Source organism: Ambystoma mexicanum, chromosome 8 (genome assembly GCF_040938575.1).
Source record: "Ambystoma mexicanum isolate Mex_15411 chromosome 8, UKY_AmexF1_1, whole genome shotgun sequence".
Classification (NCBI taxonomy): Eukaryota; Metazoa; Chordata; class Amphibia; order Caudata; family Ambystomatidae; genus Ambystoma; species Ambystoma mexicanum.
Genome location: NC_090929.1, coordinates 1,560,466,443 through 1,560,488,407, shown reverse-complemented (window position 1 = coordinate 1,560,488,407; position 21,965 = coordinate 1,560,466,443). Strand labels below are relative to the sequence as shown.

The 21,965-nt window shown below is 44.9% G+C and overlaps 1 protein-coding gene across 6 annotated transcripts in view; it reads right to left on the bottom strand.

Annotated features, from left to right (window-relative positions):
* Positions 1-21,965, bottom strand: part of ADD3 (adducin 3) — a 1,740,558-nt gene that overhangs the window by 804,848 nt on the left and 913,745 nt on the right. For all 6 annotated transcript variants that reach the window (XM_069611763.1, XM_069611762.1, XM_069611761.1 and 3 more), the window contains one exon: positions 663-856. The gene's annotated coding sequence lies outside the window, so the exon portion shown is untranslated. The remainder of the gene's footprint in view (positions 1-662; positions 857-21,965) is intronic.

The window sequence follows — 21,965 nt, the reverse complement described above, 5'->3', positions numbered from 1 at the left end:
CAATGGCTGTGGCTGGGAGCACATTATATTGGGAATTCTAATAATCCAACCAAGAAGTGTGAACAGCAATTACCAGGGAGGTCCTGTGGATCAATGGATAGCATTAGCAGAACTGGTTGCAGTCTGTGGCATAAGACAAAGGGAGTTTTTGTTTAAGTCTTTGTCCATTTGTAAACAAGTCATATGCTTGATGCAGATGAAAAGGAACAGGACACATGGCAGCCCGAGTGTGGTTAAAGGCTGGATGTTGGGTCTGTTGGTCTGAGAAGGATTTCTGTCAACAGGGTGAGACAACATTCTGGCTGCTGCGATCATTTCTGCTAAACTCATTTAGGTACAGTAATTTTGATAGGGCTTAACATGTTGCTGGATATCGTAAGCGTGCAAGTGTTAGTGTGGTGTGTTGACAGAATACACCACTGTGGATGGAAAAGGATATCACAGATTTGCTGCCCCCTCACCAAGACACATTATTACTCCCCCTCACCAGTGGGGTAGTCCAGACCCCAACTTCCAATGGGGAATACAATTTGCAGACCAGTTGAACTTGCGAGAGGCTTCTACAGACCCTTCTTGAACAGTTTGGGTGATAGGAAGAAAAAAATCCAAGATGTGTTCCATGTCCACATACAGATTTTGATAGTAAGAGTTGCTGACCTTACCTGCTGAGAAAGCCAAGAAATATGGTGACTGCAGACCATGCAGTAGAACCGCGGACCATACAGTAGAGCCACGATGCCACAGAAGTCCACTCAGAATCCGAGATGATACAGGATGCTGTGGACCGATGAGCAGCTACAGGTGAGAATCCAAGAAGGTGCCAACGTCATGTAACTCCAATAAAGCTGCTGAACCACTGCGGGAAAAGATCATTGTAATTAGCCAATGAGGAGAGGCTCCTTTCTACAAATGTGTCAGTTAAGAAAAATCGGATGAAAAGCCCAATCCAAACCCATGACAAAACCCTACTGGCCCCAGCCAGTGACAAGGGGGCCGCCCAAATACACAAACCATTAAGACACCATAAGATGCTGGGTGACCACTGCAGCAGAATGGATAAATGATGTGTTACTTGCCGCTAGCCGCCTAGACAGGGACACCGCCTCTTTTTAAAAGGTGGCCGCTTCACTAAAGACAGTACTTCCACTTGGACGCGGATGCAGGGGTGAAACGCAAGCAAGAGATCTATGAAATGCCTGAAAGTATTAAGAAGTCTTAAATTGTCCTATCTGGAAGCGTGAGGCACCAGACGGTGAAAATAAACTCTGTAGTAGAGCACGAAGCACTGAGAAAAGGCCAGAAGACAAACATTCATGAGAAGACCCCCCAAAGAAGCCAATATAGTGTCATTTAAATCATACTGTGTCTTTGTTGGTGGTTACTTATGGATAAAACCTGACAAAGACAGGAATCGGGATAATCCCGTCCACAGCACACCATTAAACTGAAAAATCAGTCAGAAAGTAACACAATAAGTAAACAAGAAATTGTGAAGCTATTAGAACAAACAATTCAAAGTGAAGGGTCCTTTTTAATGAACACAACATCAAAACAAATAAAATAAAAAAATGAGCTTTACATGTTCGAAACAAATCCATTCCTCAATCTGTCAATGTAAAAATTACAACTAAATAGAATTTATCCTGGTACAATATTTTGTTTGTAAATGGAATTATAATAGGATCTACCCGAGTAAACACCAGTACAAATTCTGGTTAGAAAGACTGTAAACCTACCTCCTCAATAGGAGAAATAATCGTGAATATTCTATCACTTTCCATAAATGTCAGTAAAGCGCAGAGTGCTTGCAGACATTGGCAGACCACTACCTTGGAGAGTCTGTCTTTGGGTTTCATCAAAGAGGCGGTTCTAGTTACCTCTCAAAACCCCTAGGCGGCTGCAGAGTGCTTGCAGACATTGGCAGACTGTGCTAGGCGGGGGAGGCCAGTGAAGTCCTGCTCCTTTACCAGAACAGACGGTGCAACAACTGTTGCAAAGAGCCACAATGGCGACTTGCACGGATGGGCTGAGCACTGTGATCCGGAGGTGGTGGCGTCGGACCTGAAATCAGACCGAGAGCGCCCATTATCACCATCTCAAGCAGGTTTAGCTCAAGAATCCTCCGTACAGGAGGTCAACCCGCCCACAGTATACACTGAAATATCACCAAACAATACAACGATACCAAGGAGAGTTAGGAGCTCAGAGCACACTTCCACCTCTAACGAAGCAGCGCTGTTGCAGACGCGGGATACCATCGCTGCCCGAAACAAGACTGGCGGCGAGGGCTACCGGCGCTGCTGGACGACACTGTTAAGACTCTCTATCCCGCTCTCCACTGTGGAACCTCGACCTCCCCCTTTCGCGGGACCCTATACAAACACACTTTACGCTCCCCAAAAGACCCAACAATATTATTCAAATATAACCTGAAGACTTGTGCCGCCAAACTTCTCGCCGCCAAGACGGCTGTCAGGAGCACAGTCCAGGAGGGGGCCATTGGACCCGTCAGCACGCGCATGGCGATGATCCAGGGGGCGTCCGAAGCACGGAGTGCGAGCGCTGGTGCACAGCGAGGAGCAGTCTCCCATGGGCATGGACACGCTTCGGCTCTGCCCCCCCCGCCCCCTTTCGGCGTTGAAATGAGAAGCGGGTGGAGAAGACCAGGGGACAGGGGGGTGGCTCCCTGCCTGGCTTGGCTGGGACAGAGGCAGGGGATTTAAGCAGCCTTCAGTGCTTGGAGTCTACCTCAGAGGCCCTGCCCCTCCAGAGGACAAACAGCATAACATCTGACCCTTGCATAGAGGCAGGGAACACCCTGGAAATTTCCGACACTATGCCTCACTCTACTACAGAATCGATGTGGACATCGAGAAAGGGAGAACTCCACAAGTACCTCCCTTACACCTAAAGAGAAAGAAACTTCTGACCTATCTGGTCCCAAGCCACCGTCTACACAATCGGGACAGGGTAGAATCGCCACCACAAACGCCAATGCAAATGTAAACAACGAAACACTACCGTTTATCGGCGAGGAAAAAGATCTGCAAGTATGTGCCATTCCGAGAGCAGATATATCTAACAAATCAGGAAGTTGCCACACCCCATCGCGAAAATAAAGATCCATCCCACACATTGAAAAGGAAACACTACCTTCTGCAATTCTGCCGGCGTAGACGCAAACAAGAAAATCCATTCCCTTGGAACATCTAGCATTTATCCCGATACATTCACCTCCCCTCTCAGATGGCATTTCAGGAATTTACCAGTCTCAGCCTCAGAAAATGACCAGATCCTGGTCACAACGCAGCAAAACACTTTGCCTATGGCTCCCCCCTTGATGTGAGAGAAGCAAAACGTGGAGAAAACGGCCTCCCTACAAAACCAAAGATCGGGGGTCCGTGAAACAAACCTTGAGTGGTCCAGGCCACATATTAATGCAAAGAGGGCTAACCAGGCTCCTAAACGCTATGAAAGTGACGAAAGTCAAGATGACAAGACACCCACAGCAAAACAAAAATAAAACAAAAAATATATACATCAGTGGCTACACAAGTGGAGGTCTTTAGATCGCCCAACTCAATTCCAAAGTCAAGAAATAGGATTGAGTCGACACCAGTCCGTTCGCATAACCCCTCACCTACTACACCTGTTCCACCTAGACGTCTGAGTGAACTACATCACCAAGAACCAAAAGATCCCCACAGAAAAAGCCAGACCTGATATCCTTCATGTCAACAATAACCATTGCCCTTACGCCATTCAGTAAACTGTATGAGTCCCTCAATGATACACTGATAGAAATGATACACTGATAAACCAAATGTCCCCGATTGCCTCAATGAATTTGAAACTGAATCACTTGGAAGGGTTCATTATGGCTGGGGAAGGAAACAGGCAGACGTTAAACAACTCACTCGGGCAACTTATCCAGGCTGACTGGGAACATGCAAAAAGGGAAATGATTGACCATCTAGGGAAGCAGAGATTACCCATCCCCACCCAATTCGAGGGAGAAACTGGAGACCCTACAGAGCCCACCCGAAACAATACATGTGAGGGAAGCTCATGCCCAAAATCCATCTATCACTCCACAAAAAGAAATCTCAGACTCAATGACAGATCATCGCCATAATTGAGGCAGATAAGGCTAGCTCAAAACTCAGGAAGGAAGACTTAAGCATCAATACAAACAACCTGGATAGGTCCTTCTCCATTCCAGCCAAGAAACCTAAGCAGAAAACAAAAAGGCAAAGAAGGCAAAGGCAACCCAAGCTTCTCATTCGGCATATTCAAGCAGGCAAGAGTTCACCAAAAAACCTCCCGCCGATCAGCCACAGAAAGACAACAAAAGCAACAAAGAAAGCAGACAAGGCGGGACGGGTGCTCAGCAATGTGGAAAACAACAAAGAACCAAAGAAAGAAAATGTTCGATTACAAAGGGGGAAAGACAATGTAAAACACGTCTTCCTGAAAACAAAGGAAGGGGAAGTTGCAAACCCAACGGTACAAACATCTGTTAGACAAAACTCGATGAGTGGACACTCGGACTGGAGCACTTACACCATTGAAGAGTCAGACTCCGAGATTAACACAGCCCAGAGTTTAAAAAGGAAAGCAGAAAGCCTAGATGCAACGAACAACCGGTTGGAGCCAGCCAAAAAGATAAGACTACATGATACAACCACCCCAAGGAATATTAACATTGCGTCAGAAGATACAAATTCCCCTGATCCCTCTAAGCAATTGAGGGAGAGCGGAAAAAGGGGGATAAGTAGTAGGGACACCCTGAGGATAGTTATGAACAACCCAGGAAACAACTTAAGCAAGTACCTCGAAAGAGAAGACAAAGAAAATTCAGACACCGGCCACCGTCTGTCGAAAAGGCCAGAACGATCAAGGAACCAAACACAAACGCAACCTGTAGATGGGGAAACAGCATCCAACTGGAGCGAAGAAAGTAAATTCGATCACACTTCATCGCCCTTAGAGAAGTGGGAAAAAGTGAGATCTTAGATAAAAAATAAAAAAAAAGCTAACAGCTCCTGCATCTTTAAATTAAAAAGAAGGCAGGAAAGAGATGACCTAACCTTGAATAGGATGTCAATACCCAAAATCTTAAGCAAAATCCCTGGGCTGAGACGAATCCAAAATGCTTAAGCATGCTACTAAGAAAAGAGGAAGAGCTTATGGGTTCTGGGGTACGCCCTGACAGAACCTCAACCAACTTAGGGAAACACCTATGCACGGGACAACTAACAGAACCAATAAAGCAAAAGAGCAGCACACCCTCTCAAAAGAACGGAGTGGTGTAGAGGAAAGGACCACCGGAAAAAACAGAAAAGAAAGTCAATACGAGGAACCAGCAATGAGAGATAATGACTCAAACACGCCCCAGTCACTACATGAGAATCCTTCCACCCATCGTCACCACTAAACAGAGCACAGACGGCGGGTCGAGTCAGAAATAGTTGTAACATTCCCAGACCCAAAAGAGACGAAAACCGGAGACCGAATTGGACTGACATTAACATCCAGGCACGACAAGGCACTCCGGACACCTGAGTGGAAAGTGGACAAAGTTGCCAAGAAATTGGATGTGGACAAAGAGTAAGCTCACCAGACTACAAGAACTAGCCATCACCTGCGATAACAGTCGAACAAGATCCTCCTGATGGTGTAGACTTCCTTCCAAGGCACACAAGACCTCAGTCATCCCTCGCCATGGGGTTTGCACCACCTACTAACTAAAAAGTGATGTCAACCTGGGAATATTTGATCCATTATGCCTGCAGGAAACCTGGATGACCGAGAAACCGCAGGAGGACAGATACATACTGGTTTTCACCGAAGCACAAAAAGGCCAGCAAGGCCATCATCAGCTGGCCTGTTAACGGCGATACGATCAGGCTGCGGTCTAGACCTCCAAGAGGTAACCCACTCATCAAATCTGATACAAGCGGCCGTCCTAAACTGGGCCCGTCTTGAGGGGAATCCGGGAAAGAAAATGACAGAGAAACTCCTTGTAATTGATACATATTGGAATCTAGCAAGAACCTCAAACGAAGACTTTCTGAATGATATCACCAAATCATGGGACAACACAGCTACAGAACACCAATGGCATCACGCCACAATAAATGGCGACTTTAATGCAACCTGTGCAGGTGTGGGAACGGACAGCAACCCTGGACAACTTGCCCTGTGCAGTAAGAGGTAATCTACTGGAAACCATTATGGCAGACACATGCATAACCTTTATTGGTTAAGTAAAAAGACCAACTTAAAAATCCCAACATGTCAAAGAGAGCTCCAACAGAAGACTATCGATCACATATATGTATCGAAAGAATTATTGATGTACATGGAGGCATCGCTAGTGACTGCAACAGAGCATAGTGATCATAACATCTTAATGGCCACACGGTCTGCTCTGCAGGGTCCGCAATTGTACGCACCTCTGAAAATCGAACCAGGACGTGGTGGGTCACGGCTGAAACTTAGAGGGCGCTATCGAAGAAATATCAGAGCAGTACAGGAGACCAACTGCGGGAAAACTCAGGAACCATACCATCTGCTAAGAAAAAAGTACAACAACAATTGGCTAATTCAACATACACATTATGTACCAACAAGACGCAGAAACAATGCTACATGCATTAAACGGGAAAAAAAAAATCCAAAGATTTCTGGAACCTGATCAAAGGAACAACAAACTTCAAAACAATGTAGGGGAATCGCAATTGCTAATGCACTTCTCCAACTTATACTCACGACCTACGTCAGGAACAGCCACCACAATGCCTATTCGCCAATCACCAGTGACCAAAGTAACAACAACTTGTAACATCTGTAGTGAACATGATCAAGAAGCTTAAGCTTAACAACTCAAGGGCACCAGTACCTGAAGGCCTGAGAAATTTAGAGCTAAAAGAAATCCCGAATTATGGGCCAACCTGATCAGCAAGATCTTTGAAAACGAATACCAAACGTGCGGTCCCGCAATCGTGGACTAAAGCCATCGTAGTCCTGATTTTTGAGCGTAGTTCTGATTTTTAAGCGGGGGGGCACCAGAAGTCCCTAACCAATATTGGCCCATTGCACTGCTCGAGGTCATCGCAAGGTCTTTGCCTCTTTGGCCCTGGAAACTTTACTTTGCCAAGCCAGTTTCGGAAACTACGTGAACCAATTTCAATCATGTTTCACCAAGAACGCAGGAACATCAGTCAACATTCTGACAATAAATACAAATCAAGGCAAAGGCGTTGCAAAGAGGAATAACCGTGTATATGGCCTTCATTGACCTGGTCCAAGCTTTTGACCAGGTCAATAGGAAATGTCTATGGGTCAAATTACAGGACAGACACTGCCCAGCATCAGTCTTGGAACCAATCCGGGCACTACATGAAGAGACCTCAATGAGGGTTCGCCTAAGTTGTGACGGTGGTCTATCTGAAGAAATAAGAATGTATAGAGGCGTGAAGCTGGGGTGCCAGTTGGCCCCCTCCCTTTACAATGCTTGCATAGCTGACTACGAAGAGACAGGGGGAGAAGTCAGAAGTTCTCCGCCAACATTGGGTGGGGGAAAAATCTCAAGGCTTTTATACACAGACGATATTATTCTTCTGGATCTTATCTGGTGTCCTACCTGCAAATCAACTATCTACAACTAAACTAATCTAAAACCAAAATCATGCTGATGGGCAAGGTCAAGAAAAAGGAGAAGACACTTCACCTGGAAGTTTGACGGTCAGGGACTGGAAGAGGTCATCAGCTTCAAATATCTGGACGTTATGTTGCGTAATCAAAGAGAGGCAGCTATGCAAGACGCACTTTGGGCGAAGCGGAGATCCTTGACAGTTCAAGCGAAATCAATGGACCGTAAATATGGTCGCTTTTCCCTCGTCCCTGTGCTGAACATTTTCAAGATGAAGGTCGTACCATGCTTGGCTCTACGGTGTAGATACAATGCTGTGTCTCCCTGATGTAATCTGGTTAACGATGTAGAGCTATTTACTGGAGAACAATTCTAGGCCTGGCAAAGTCACAACACCGATGGTATTAATCAGGCGCAAATTATGCCTACCATTGCTCACAACTACTAAAGCGAGATTGTCGCTAATGCTGTTCAGAAATTGCTGTGTAATCCGAAACCCAAAAGCATTGGATTTGATAAAGGAGCTGGACCCGGACTCCAACCGGATGTTAACATGGAAGGAAGCAAACCTCCAACTTTTGCAAGATCTGTACTACTCAGAAGAACTGCTAGTAAATAATCCAAACAAAAGTTACCAAGAAGTTATACGTAACAGACTGGATCACCACGCTGGACTCTGCTAGTAGGTACTGTTTGACCTCTACCATTCCAACTCCCGCAAAGAAAATACAAGAGGTGAGAGGGTACCTAAGGAAGAGTCCGGACAAAAAACTGACCAAACTATATCTAAGATTCCGACTTAATTAAAAACAAGGGAAATTCAGGCTCTGAGAAAGCAATCAAACTCTGATATCTGTCATTTTTGCAAACGGAAAGACAAGGTGGAAACCAGCCGACATCTGTTGATGGAATGCAGTACTTTAAAGGAGACCAGATCAAAATACCTAGCAAGGGCATTAACAAACTACTCAACCTTAGAAGAAAATCTATGGGCATTTCTGACAAGTGGGGAAGACACTAGATGTGCGATTGGTGTCACTCTGTTTCTAAGACATTTGGGCTTAAAGTGGAGAATATTGGGTCAGTTGAAATAAACTGTAAGGGTCAGATCTTGGAACTTAAAACAAGAACACAGTAGGATCATTGGAGTGGTAAGTGGTCTTGCACAAAGATTTTTAACTATGTTCATTGTAAAAATTGCTACTAAAAAAAAATAAGTCGCTAATAAAGAATAAAGGACACTCTGGTAATGTCTATAAGGCACATTTCAAAGATTGAAGTGAATTTGGCCAAGACATACCTCCTAAATGGGAGCCAAGAGGGAGGAGAGGAAAAAAAAAAAAAAGAAAAAAAAAGAAAAGAAAAGAAAAGAAAAAAAACACACGCAAACACTCTAGGTCCAAACTTCCCCATAGCACGTAAAGAAATTTGCTCATAACCTAAAACATACATTACGTTCTGCAAGTACTGATTTTCAAAATAACTACCAGTTGTTATACACAACCCAAAATGTAAGGAAGTAAAAACCTACCTCCTCAAAAGGAGTAGATAAAGACAATAACACAGTCCTGCATAAGTAGAAGTCCAGACAAACAACCTGTAAGTTGAAAAAGGCTTCATGAATGACAACATCCTCATTACAACAAAATGAATAAACCTAATGAATATGCAAGAAGTAGACTTAATACTTTCGAAGCAACCAGCAGTCAACTTGAAAGGGTGCATCAAGTAAGTAGCTCGCTACATAGAACGTCACCAACCCACGTGTGCTAAACAAATGCCCGCTTTAGATAGAACCATCCCAGCCTTCATTCAAGTGTCATGTGACCTACATGAGGAAGAATTCCAGATCTTATGTAAGCTGTCCACCATCTTTAAGACCATATGTCCATAACATTAAATGTGAACATAGCCCTTCGACCTCACCAAAAAGTGTCAGCGCTAGCACTAATAGACATTGATCGACCGGCTATCTCTGTTCAGTGGAACCCCTAAGCTCTGTCGAAAGTTAACCTACAGGGTTAGCAAAGAGATTCTTCGTCCGCCTGATTATGGTATGGATGGCCAATGCTTGGAGGAATGTAACACCTCTGTAATTATCACTTGAATACTATGGCACATACATTTAATATGGTAAAATGGTGTTGAAGACTGCACAACACCGAATTTCAATTGAAAATAAGAGTATGATCAGTCATTACAACAAAAATCATACCGCGCAACAGAACCTTCTCTGTAGAGGGCAAAGCTCACAAATGAGCCAGTAAGCTCAATACCCAACAAAGAAATAAAGTGAAATCCCTCTGTATGCATATACTTCGATATAGTTGAACAATCCTTATTAGCAAATAACATGTATAGAGCAATAATGCATTAATTGAATAAAATAGATGCCAGGAGTAAATACCACAATTATTCGGATAGATTCACTTCCAAGTTTGTGAATTCAGACAAGGAACCAAACTAGACAAAAATTCTCGGATATAGGCTAGACTGTAAAGAATAAGTATTCAACGAATGAATTAGTTTTCAGAAAAAGATTTTGCCAATTAAGATGTTCTTGATTAGCAAACAAACCAATTTGATTAGCAATGTTGTACTAATATTTTGAATGTCATCAGAAGTTATTTGTACCCCAGACATAAAATGAGCAATACAGCATTTTTTTTATTTGAATGTGGTTTATGAACAAAAAATCTTTACAAAAATCTTAAATCATCAATTGCTATGATCTCTCAACATGTTAAGCATATAGAATATTGTAGTTAGTTTCTCCAGAAAATCCCTGACACATTAATGTGCAAATTCCACAAATAATAATAAATGTGCAAAGTAGCAATGTGTAAAATGTACTGTATAGTAGTAGGTAAAAGCCAGACTAATAAAACTCCTTAAAAAACTGAAAAATCTTTTAACATTAAAAGATGTAGAACCACATACCCATTGTTAAGTGTGCAGTAGCTTAAAAGAGTCGATCATTTACAATCATGATTACATAAAAGCCAGATTCAGAAAGGCCAAAAGAAAGTAAATGTTCCGTAGAAATAGATTGAGCATGAGATACATTCAAGATTGGCATTTAAAAAAATAAAAAAAATAAAAATATCACACTAACATTTCTAATTATTAACACTTTTGTTGGCAAACATAAAAGCTAATTAATTCAAGCCAATAGCTGGGTGAGTGCTAATACCAAGAGTTGTTCTCACCCCACATACAGAGTCCACAGCAATTACCTAGGGAATTCGGTATCAATATTGAATTTGCCAAGTAACATGATTGACATATTCAAAATAGGAGCAAAAAACCCCAGCCGTTTCAAGGTTTCTGGACCAGTGGTCACGGAACAAAACCGGCAGCATCCATTATCTACAGTCACATTATTTTTCTGCAAATGATGAGCATGCTCATAAGTATGAAATTGGTGGAGTTTAAATCTTACGAATAGAGGACGAGCTTTAGCACAAGAGCTACTAGTAAGTAGTTTGCTCTAGGTTTTCTTTTTTTGGCAAATCGTGCGTATTCCTTATACGACTTATAGTTATTGTTGGCCTCAATCAAAAGCAACCAAATTCAAAAGGTTTCTTTTTGACTTGAGGCAAACAAGATCCGAGGTCTTGGGTGCTTCCATTTATTCTAGTGAGAAGGTTCTTCATCTTGCCCTCAAATCTCAGAGATTTTGGATTGGCCTCTTTAAGCATCTTGTGTAGGTCTTGATACAAAGAGTTGCGGATTAAACATTTTTGCATGATTGGTCAACTTCCGCCATTGGTATTGCGAGGATAAGGAGCTTAGCCCTAGCTCATGTCATAAAATAGAATAGTGTAGAGCCGGGGCCAAGCCCAAGAACTGTTTCCAAATAGTTCCAAATAGTCCCCTGAAATGTGTCGAGGATCTTATCCAAGGCCAACAGACAAATATCCAATCCATATAACAGAATGGGTTCGACCTTTAATATGTAAAATGTGATAATATGCAAGAGAAAATATTTGCAGTGCTTGCTGAATATAATTTTCATCCGAGACAAAAGTGGTCTCATTTTCCGATTAATAATAGAGGCCCACATACTTAAGGAAGCACGGTCAGATAAGTTGTAACCAAGATACCGTAGGTAAAAGGTCAGTTCAATTACTATGCTTATAATCGTCCATTTGAAAGTCTTAATCCTATTAGTAAAGATAATACTAGACTTGGAAGAGTTGGCCTGGAGATTGTACTTAGTGGCATACATGAAGAATAGGTTAAGTTTATTTAGTAGACTAAAAAAGGTCTCAAAGAGGATCAGGTCATCCGCAAACCCCATCTAATGCGAAGATGTTATCTTTTTGCCATATTTTATCCAGATCACACAAGTACAAGTTGATGCCAGGTTGCATCTCTACTTAAGCCCCGCGAAAGTAGACAGGGAGAGTGAGAGCAACTTCTTTAATTAGTTCCTGAAAGCTGCTAATCTGCTGAAGCATAACAATTTATTTTATTTGTTTATTTCAATTCGCCGAAGCCCACGGCCATCAGGGTACGTACACAGACACGGACAACAGACAGACGGGACTGTCAAAACATATGAGGCAAGGAGCATCAACAATTAAGCGAACCAAGAATGAGGGAACTCCCAGCATAATCATTTTATTCCACAGGAGATTTCTAATAACTTGATCGAAGGATGCAGTCATGTCCAATGAGGCCATATAGATTGGACCAGAATCAAACTGCTTATAATTTTCCAAGATGTGGGCAAGAATGGTGGCATTGAGCGATGGCCAATGAATTTACGAAATCTCACCTGCAATCTGGAAAGGATGTGTGCCTAGATATATTGTTCCAGTTGCTAGAGAATGAGAATGGAAGAGACCTTCGAAAAAGCGTCCATTAAGACAATGGGTCTAAAGGTTAGCTGGATCATTGGGATTGCCTTTTTTGTGTATAGGGATGATGAGAGCTGAGAGCCAGGACTCTTATATTTGGTTAGAATAAAAGCTGAAGTCAAACTTAGATTTTAGTATTACAGCCCAGAAGTGCGAGTCTGCTTTAAGAATACAAGGGGAAATGCCATCAGGTCCTGCTGCTTTAGAATACTTAAGTTTACGAATTGCCCATTGGACATCAAGAGTTCATGGACAATATTTTAAAGCTGCTGGGTTGGACACATTAAAGAACACCATTTTATCGTTGTGGCATCTGAAATCTTTGCAAGATGAAAGAATTCCATCGATCAGCTGATATCGATGAATTAAGAGCACCACTACCAATGCTGGTCGGACCTCTCAATGCCGCCCAGACATTAGTGTTGCGCTCACACAGGTTAGCAATCATATTCCGATGGTCTGCAATATATAATTGCTGTTTGAGACCTTTAGGTTTATTTGTATATGCTTGAATGTGGTTTTTGAGACCTAAACTGCAGACCTGACAGAAGTTGCCCTTTTAGTTCTCTGATTGGTTTGTTTTTATAACATTTCAGAGTGGCGACTTCTGAAATAATGGTAGGAGTATGCACTCTATCTGGTATGTGCCATAGTATTCAAGTGATAATTACAGAGGTGTTACATTCCTCCAAGCATTGGCCATCCATACCATAATCAGGCGGACGAAGAATCTCTTTGCTAACCCTGTAGGTTAACTTTCGACAGAGCTTAGAGGTTCCACTGAACAGAGATAGCCGGTCGATCAATGTCTATTAGTGCTAGCGCTGACACTTTTTGGTGAGGTCGAAGGTCTATGTTCACATTTAATGTTATGGACATATGGTCTCCCAGATTCAAATTGGCAACAGTGACAGGTTCACAAAGTCTGCACAACTTGGAAGAGACAAAAGAATAATCAATTTAAGAGCTCAAGGATCCTCGTTGCCAAGTGCAACTGTGGTTGTCATCTTCCATCTCCACAATCTGCATGTCCCAAGCCACTAAATATTCAACCCATCTTTGTACTCTCTTCTTGGAGGCGGTTCTACTTTTAGCTATATGTAGGGGAGTAAGGGAGTTTGTAGTATTGAAACAGGAGGCGTTACAATCTCCTAAAACAACATGATAATTTGGGTGTCAAAGAAAGGCGTCTTCGAATAAGGTATCTATCTGCGTAAAGATGGTATCCATGGCCATCCTAGCCGGGTTCAATAAATACAAATTATTAGAAAAACTAGTTAGACTGGCTAAGAGGGCCAAGTTCTATAGCCAACAGTTCATCTAAGCTTACAATCAAGGTGGCGACAACCTCCAGGTTATTGTTCACTAAAAGTGCTAGACCGCCTGCAACTCTACCTGCAGATCCACTCTTGGCCACTTGTGTGTAGGCATTAACACAAAAATGCAGCAATTTCATTGTCTCTTGTAGAAGTACTACTGAGGTTTTTTTTGTTAGAGTCAAAGAACTAAACCATGTAAATAAATTGATAAAACCACACGAGTTCCAAGATTGTAAAGTCTTTACGGCTACGCTTGTGCGTTAGCTTGCTTAATTAATAAAAAGCTATTCATAAAAGGTTCTAGCCAAGACCAGTCTTTGACTGTACTAGCAATTGTATACAATGGAGCCATATACTCATTAGGAAATCCGAGCGAGTCACCACAAGGGGATGGCCCTTTGTCGTCAACAGAAGCTTCCTTTGTTTCGACAAACCTGGTTGCTGCCTCCTTCGTATTGAATAAATGAGGCACAAGTCCCAATTGTGACAGATCACATTTATGCTCCCACACCAGTTCATAATAATGTGGGAGTGAAATCTGAAAATCATGCGATTGTTATTGTTAGTGGGAAAAGTTATCCAATCTACATCTTCAGAGTTGAGTTCTCAATTGCGGACTTTGTCTGAAGGTATTGAGCATAAAAGTATGCTTGAGTCTCCCTAACGGGAGGGATTACTCACCCATCCCATAATATTGGGAAATTCAGTTGCCAGTGCAATAGGAGACAATTCATCCAATGGAGAGCTATTGGATTGAGATTGCAGACGACTATCCACCTCAACCCTGATCTCTTCAGTAGCATTAGATACTAAATACTTGCCTGAGCGCGGAGATTGAAAAACAGCCGACCCCTTGGACTGGGCTTGGATGTTGGATTCTGTGTTTAAGTGAGCTCTACTTTTTCGACACAGCGACTTAGCAAACCCCTGACTGCATAATTGAGTGGAGTCAGTGGAGATGGCCTTTACTTGATTGGTTGATTCAAAGATGTCGGAATCGAGTCCCCTTACTTTATTACCTATCGTGGGAAGAAATGTGGATAAATGCAATAGTTTGCTTTATTCCCGTTGATTAGGAGAGCATAGGAGACTACGATTGAGTCAATTGATTTAAAGTAAAGTAATTTGGCGGGACAGTTGAGAAATCATTCAGCAGTAACGGGATCATGCATCCATCTTCGTGTTTAGGAACAGAAATACCTACTGGCACAGATTTGTCTTTCGAATCGGACAGGTTTCCTTTAATGTGAAGCAGTGATATAGATTCATCATTTAGTTGGTTCAAATCAAGGAGCACATCGTCATTGGAAAGATTACATACATTTTTCATATTTGAGTTGGGAACCATTGATTTTTTCATTGGTGGTTTAAATTTTTTTCTATTAGCTCATTTCTGAGCTCTCGATTCTGCACGCTTCATTCCAAGTGAGAAGTTGGAAGATTCATGAGGCTCATTGGTAGGGGAGGCTTTCGGTTTTCAGGCGAGATTAAGCCTGCCTTATTGCTATCAATGTAAGTGAGCGGGGTAGGACTGTAGAGTAGCGACACTGTGTCCGTCCCGTTAGTTTCGATAGCTGAGAGATACTCCTTGCCTTTTTGATGCTGCAACACCTGTACATTTTTTAGATGAATCATAATATCTATTCTATCTGCATTATGTCTAACTGCTAGCAATAGAATGTTAGAAGAAACATCTGCCATAGTTCCATTGCTTCTGACAACTACAGCATAAGATTTGTTTTGGCCCGCTTGTGATGACGGATTCTTCGTTGTTTGTGTAGCCTTTGAGCATTTCCCTATGGTGACGACATTAGTTGGATCACTCATGGCAGTTGGCGTATTGAATCCTAAATTCATTCATTGAGGTTTTTTGTACATGGAAGTTTTCTTGTGCATACATGAAGCACTCCAACTTATTTAGCTTTCCAATTATTTCAGCTATGGATAACCCGGATCTCATGGTGGGTTAAGTCATGCCCCTTCTCAATCTTCTTGATGATACAAGTTATGACCGGTTATGACCGGAAAAGAGAGAGAAAGTGTCAAGTTCATTAAGGTTGTGTGATTGAGTGCTACGGTCATGCAAAATGCGAAGATTGACTTCTGAGTTGGTGCACATTTGTCGGAAAGTCATTTTGAATGTCATGGTAATTGCGGGCCCTTATGTTATCATTTAACAGCAATTTATTCATGAAAAAAGGTGAACTAGCAGCAGGAATGTAGTTCGACCTAGAGTAAGACTTGCAAGGGGAACCAAGTTTTTCGAAAAGATTGGCGTGACAGTGTTTATACAGACACCAACATCTGGGGGTAGAAGTGAGGCAGGTGTCACATGAGCGAGTGAGGCTCCAATTAGTTTACCCAGTTCAGCCTTTACGGCTGGTGCCAGAATGGAGACGTCCGAGATATGATTGGCAAACCATTGAGTCGAGTGTGGCGACATTGGAATACTGGAATTTAGTAAAACAAGGATCTAGGATTTAAGATACGTTAACATCACCGTTATTCACCTCGTGTAAAGGGTAATTAGTTGACATTAGCAGGCCAGAGGGAGATGCATGAATCTGAGCAATTGCTAAAGGTTGAAGGGAATGTAGACAATTAGGCACCTCTGAAGAGTTAATCTGCAGACCATGTGATGGTGTTAACGGGGTAACAGGCTGTCCATGCGTCAGCATTTGCAGTACTGGATTCCGTTCAACACCGTTTTATGGACTCGTGGGATTGTGACACACTAAGTGTCCATTTGGGGGAATCCGTGCAGTTATTAAGCCGTTTCCCACCTCAGTCCCCTGACCATAATAAGCAATTGACACGGAAGCTGTAAAATGGAGAAAATGATTCAACAGGACGAGTAACAGACTAGAAGTTATTTGCAGTCGGTTTACAGTCGCCTTACAATTAAGGAGACGCACCTCAAATTAGCTGGATGTAAAGCACTGTGCCATCCTTCTAAGGCACAGATTACCAATAGAAATCATTGTGGATTAGGTGCAAGAAGTTGGGAAAAGGTGCCCAGCACTGACAGACAGCGTTTTGTACATGTAGCCAAAATCCGACGCCGCTGTAAGTCAGTCGGTATATACCTACTGCTAAGGCTAGTTCACAAAAACCAGCTGCAACAGGAAGTTGCAATGCATATGAAAAAACAAATACAAAATGTCAATACTGTTCCTGTGATTTACGCATCACAGATTACCAGCACATTTGATGAAAGAGCTCCGCTATGGTGAAGTTGAAATAAGCCCAATTACTACTGCAATTTGAAAATTCCAAAAATAGCAAGGATGGCAGAACTGCTATTCAAACAAAAATGCAATACCTTTGCGCAGACATCATTCGTAACAATCCACAGCTTCAAAACATCAGTGACGTGAAACAGATGGCATGAATGAATGCAGGCCGGAACAGCATGGGAGTGTTAGTGAAACAAGTGACTCAAATTGGTGAGACATTAAAACGAGCCAGGAAACCGCCCGTAACAAGCCAAACAAGCCAAACAAGCCAAACAAGCCAAACAAGCCAAACAAGCCAAACAAGCACTTCATTTGTAGAGGAGGTGCTCAGGGGGGGCTTGGCTTCACAAACAATACTACAACAAAAGAAATTGAAGCCTAAAATTAACTTGTATATAGTTCAGTCAATATACTTAGAAGTTCAATTGGAGCGTAGACACACCATAGAAGAACAGAAGGTGTATTTGAGCTGAAATAGCACAGGCTTCCGACGGTGAAGAAAGGCTTAGGCTAAACGGGCACTTCTTGGGCACTTCCTCGTTGCACGCACGCAGGCACGTGCCCCTTTGTAGAGGAGGTGCTCAAGGGGGAGTGGCTTCACAAATAATAAGGTAGTAGCAACAGAAACGCAAAAACGTTCAGCAGTGAGCAGCAGAAGTACAGCATTTTTGTGTACCACAGAAGACTTGGTGAGATGAGTCAGGCTTTACATATTCTTTAATATTCCACTAGACCTGCAGTTAGAGTAACTAAGTTTACCTACTCGACCTAAGAGAAATGCACTTGACCCATGGCAAAGCATGAAAAAAATGTAAATGCAATTTCTATAAAATGTTGCATGACGCCACAAACTTGCGTCGTTTGGCACAATGCTGCCACCCAGAGGAAAGCCATGCACAGTGATACTTTTATTTGACATTTACTGCAAACAAAGTACAAGTTCACACATCCCTGAAAATGGTACTCTGCCTACATAAAATCTACTCGGAGTGGGCAGGTAAACTTTGCAAGCCTGGAAGAACGTCTGCACAATGTAAAAGGTTAGCTGCATGAATGGGGGCACAAAGATATGATAAACAAAAAGGCTCTGAAAACAGTTTGACCATCTCTGTACTGCAGGTGCAAATATATAATGCAATCATAATCATAGAACAAAGTCAGCTCTGGAGGCTAACTTCAGTGTATGGTATTGCAGTAAGAGGAAACAAAGTAAGAGACCAAGCAGAGTGGCATAGCAGCTAGTAAACTGGGCTAACTAGGTGGACCATCGTAGCTTGTGTCCATCTCACCTTCAGTGTAGCGGATATAAAGCAACTGGGTGACGAGATAGAATGCGTTGATCAGTTTCACAGAAGAATGAACCAGTGGGTCACAGAAGGAACAAGTTACTTACCTGTAACTGTTGTTCTCCAGCATAGGTCTGACATGCTCATGAATATTCCCCGTCAGGCTGGGAATCCTCGGTAAAGAAAAAAATCAGTATCAGTTTCGTTTCCGATCTGTCTTTCTTAGTATTAACCAATCACTGATCTCTGGGTCATACTGCCCCCAGCCAATGACTGATCTCTCCCTAAGCCCCGCCTCTGGCAGCCATCCTCAGATTTGGTAGCACGCAAAGTGGCAGTATGACCAACTGAAGAGCCGCAGAGGGGTAGGTGGGAGGGTTTGCATGTGAATCCATGCCAGACCCATGCTGGAGAACAACAGTTACAGGTAAGTAACTTGTTCCTTCTCCAGCATGGGGTCTGGCATGGATTCACATGCTCATGAATAAAGGAATACATAGCAGTATACACATGCACAACCACGGGAGGTGGCAAAGGCTCAACATTAAGCATTACATCCAAAACTCAACATTAAGCAATTCTTACCTCCCCACCAGGCTCACCTAGGTGAACAGGTTGCGCAGCACTGCTTGGCCGACCCTGGACTCCTCCCTGGAGTCCCGATCGACGCAGTAGAATCTTGTGAAGGCGTGCGTAGACCTCCACGTAGCAGCCCTGCAGATGTCCAGCAGGGGCACACCAGACAGGAACGCCGTAGTAGCAGCTATCGCTCTGGTCGAATAGGCTCTCGGACGCCCGGGCTTTTGCAAGAACCTCTCTGCAGTCAGCTGGGATGGTACCCTCCAAACTCTAGTGCTGCAGGAGCCAGGCCTGCAAGTTCAGCGACTGTGGGTCGTGATGGAGAATGGCGCCCCCTTCTCCGGAGAGAAGATCCGCGTCTGCAGGCAGCTTGACTGGTGGGGACGTTGACAAGTCCAGAAGGCCTCGGCCACGCCGGTGCGATGAGGATCATTCTGCACCTGGACTTCTTGAGCTGGTTGATGAGGCGGAGCAGCAACGGAGGGAACGCGTATAGAAACAGGTCGTCCCAGGGGAACGAGAAAGCATCGCCCATGCTCCTCGGCTGCGGGAACCTGCTGATGAACCTCTGGGAGTTAGTCGTCGTCGCGAAAAGGTCGATTCGGAGTTTGCCCCATCGTCGAAAGAGCCGATCCACCTGGTCCTGCCGTAGTTTCCACTCGTGGCACGAGCGCAGCTCCCTGCTGAGTGAGTCAGTGATGGTCTTTTTTATTCCTGCCAAGTGGAAGGGAACCAGAAACATCCCCTGGGCGACAGCCCAGTGCGACAGATCCTGGGCCTCCTTGGATAGGGCTGGGAATCTGGTGCCCCCTTGCTTCCGTATGTAGAACATCATGGTGGTGTTGTCGGTGAAAATCCTCACCACTTTGTCCATTAGGGACGGAAGGCATGACTTGAGCGCCCAGAACACTGCTCGGAGCTCCAGAATGTTGATGTGGAGAGACCCCTCTTCTGGGAGCCAAAGGCCTCTTGCGTGGAGATCTCTGGTATGGGCCCCCCAACCCTCCATAGAGGCGTTCGTCACCGTCTCCTGAAACGCCGGGGTTTGAAAGTCTGTGCCTGTAGTGAGGTGAGCACGGGTACCCCACCATAGGATCGCCCGACGGAACTCCTCGTCGAGAGGGATCCTGTCCTCTAAGCAGCCAGTCGCCTGAAACCAGCGGGCGTCGAGGAACTCCTGTAGCGGACGCATCCGAAGTCTGCAAAGGGGTACAAGATAGATGCATGAGGACATCATCCCGAGGAGGGATTTGATGGACCTCACCCTGGCCACGCCCGTGGCTAGCAGGCGCTGCACCTTGCCCAGGATGGTCTTGGTCCTCTCCTCTGACGGGGAGGCCAATTGCCCCACTGTATTGAGCTTTGCTCCCAGAAACAGTGCTACTTGCGACGGAACCAGGTGGGATTTGGGGTAGCTGATGGCGAACCCCAGTTCCGTGAGCAGCCAGACGGTCCTCGCTATGTGTTCGACGGCGAGTTCTTGTCCTGGCCCGGATTAGCCAGTCGTCCAGGTAGGAGTAGACGTGGATCCCCTGCAGGCGCAGCGGTGCCGCCACTGGTGCCAGGCACTTGGTGAATACCCTAGGTGCAGACTTTAATCCGAACGGTAGGGCTCTGAATTGGTAGTGGTGTCCCTGAACCACGAACCTGAGAAACTTCCTGTGCCCTTTTAGAACGGGGATGTGGAAGTAAGCATCCTCCAGGTCTGACGACGATAGGAAGCCGCCCTCCTCCAGCTGTCCCAGCACGTGCTGGAGGGTGACCATCATGAATTTCTGTGCCTTGATGTATTTGTTTAACCGACGCAGGTCCAGGAGGGGGCGCCAACCGCCTGTGTTCTTTCTGACGAGGAAGTACCTTGAGTACACGCGGAGCCCCGGAGCCTCCTGGGGACGAGCTCGATGGCACCTTTCTTGAGCATCGCCCTTACCTCCAACAGCAGTTGAGGGACGTGATTCTGCTTCCTGGCCATGGGAGGAATGCGAAGGCACTTCTTTTGGAATTCCAGCGAGTGCCCATTGGCCAGGGTGTCCAGCACCCAACGGTCGGTGGAGATGGACTCCCACACGCTGACGAACTTTTGTCAGCCGGCCTCCCACCGGGGTGCTTCGGTGGGGGCCCGACGACACGGCCGGGTCAGTCTTGCTTGGAGGCTGCCTTGGCGACGACGGCGGGATCCCCTTGCTTGCCGCGACCTCTGTAGGCCTCCTGGGTAGAGGAGTGGGCGGTATGTGGAGGAGCCACCGCTGGATCCTTTGGAGGCACCCTGTCTGCCTCGGAGCTCCGAAAGGGCCGTCGTCGTTGAAGTACCTATAGGGCCCTGGCTGTCTCCGATGGCCTGTAGAGACTCGTCCACTGCCTTACCAAAAAGGTTGTTGCCGTCGAATGGCATATCCAACACTCTGGTCTGGACGTCCTGGCTAAAGTCTGTCACCTTGAGACATCCTCGTCGGAAGCAAACTCTGTTGCCCAGTTGGCGAAATCCAGTATCGGCAATGTCCGTTGCCACTGTTATGGCGTGATCCGACGCCACCTCGCCTTCCTGCAGAATTTGTAGGGCCTCTGCCCTCTTGTCGTCAGGTAGGAAGTCTAGAAGGGGAGCTATCTTGAACCAGAGCTCCCTGTCGTAGCAGGCCACGATCGCCAAGGCATTGGGCGCCTTAATCGTCGTCGTCGACGACGACGACGACATGACGACTCATCGTCCCATGGAGTCCAACTTCTTTCCCTCGCTGTCCGGCGGGGAAGTGGAAGTTGAAGCCGCCGCACCCGCTGCCTTCTTCTTAGCCGCTGCCGAGACGACAAGAGTCCGGCTTGGGCTGGGCCCTGAGGCACAAGGGGGCGGCATCGGGGACTCGGTACTTCTTCTCGTACCTGTCCCTCTTGGCGGGGAGTCGTGGAAGGGTTCTTGAGGACAGCAAGCCCCTCGTCCCAGATGTCGTCGAGCAAAGGCACCGCGAGGACCGTCTTCCTCTTGGCCTCTCGACGTTGGTAAAGAAACCCTTCCTTTTTTTGTTCTTCAG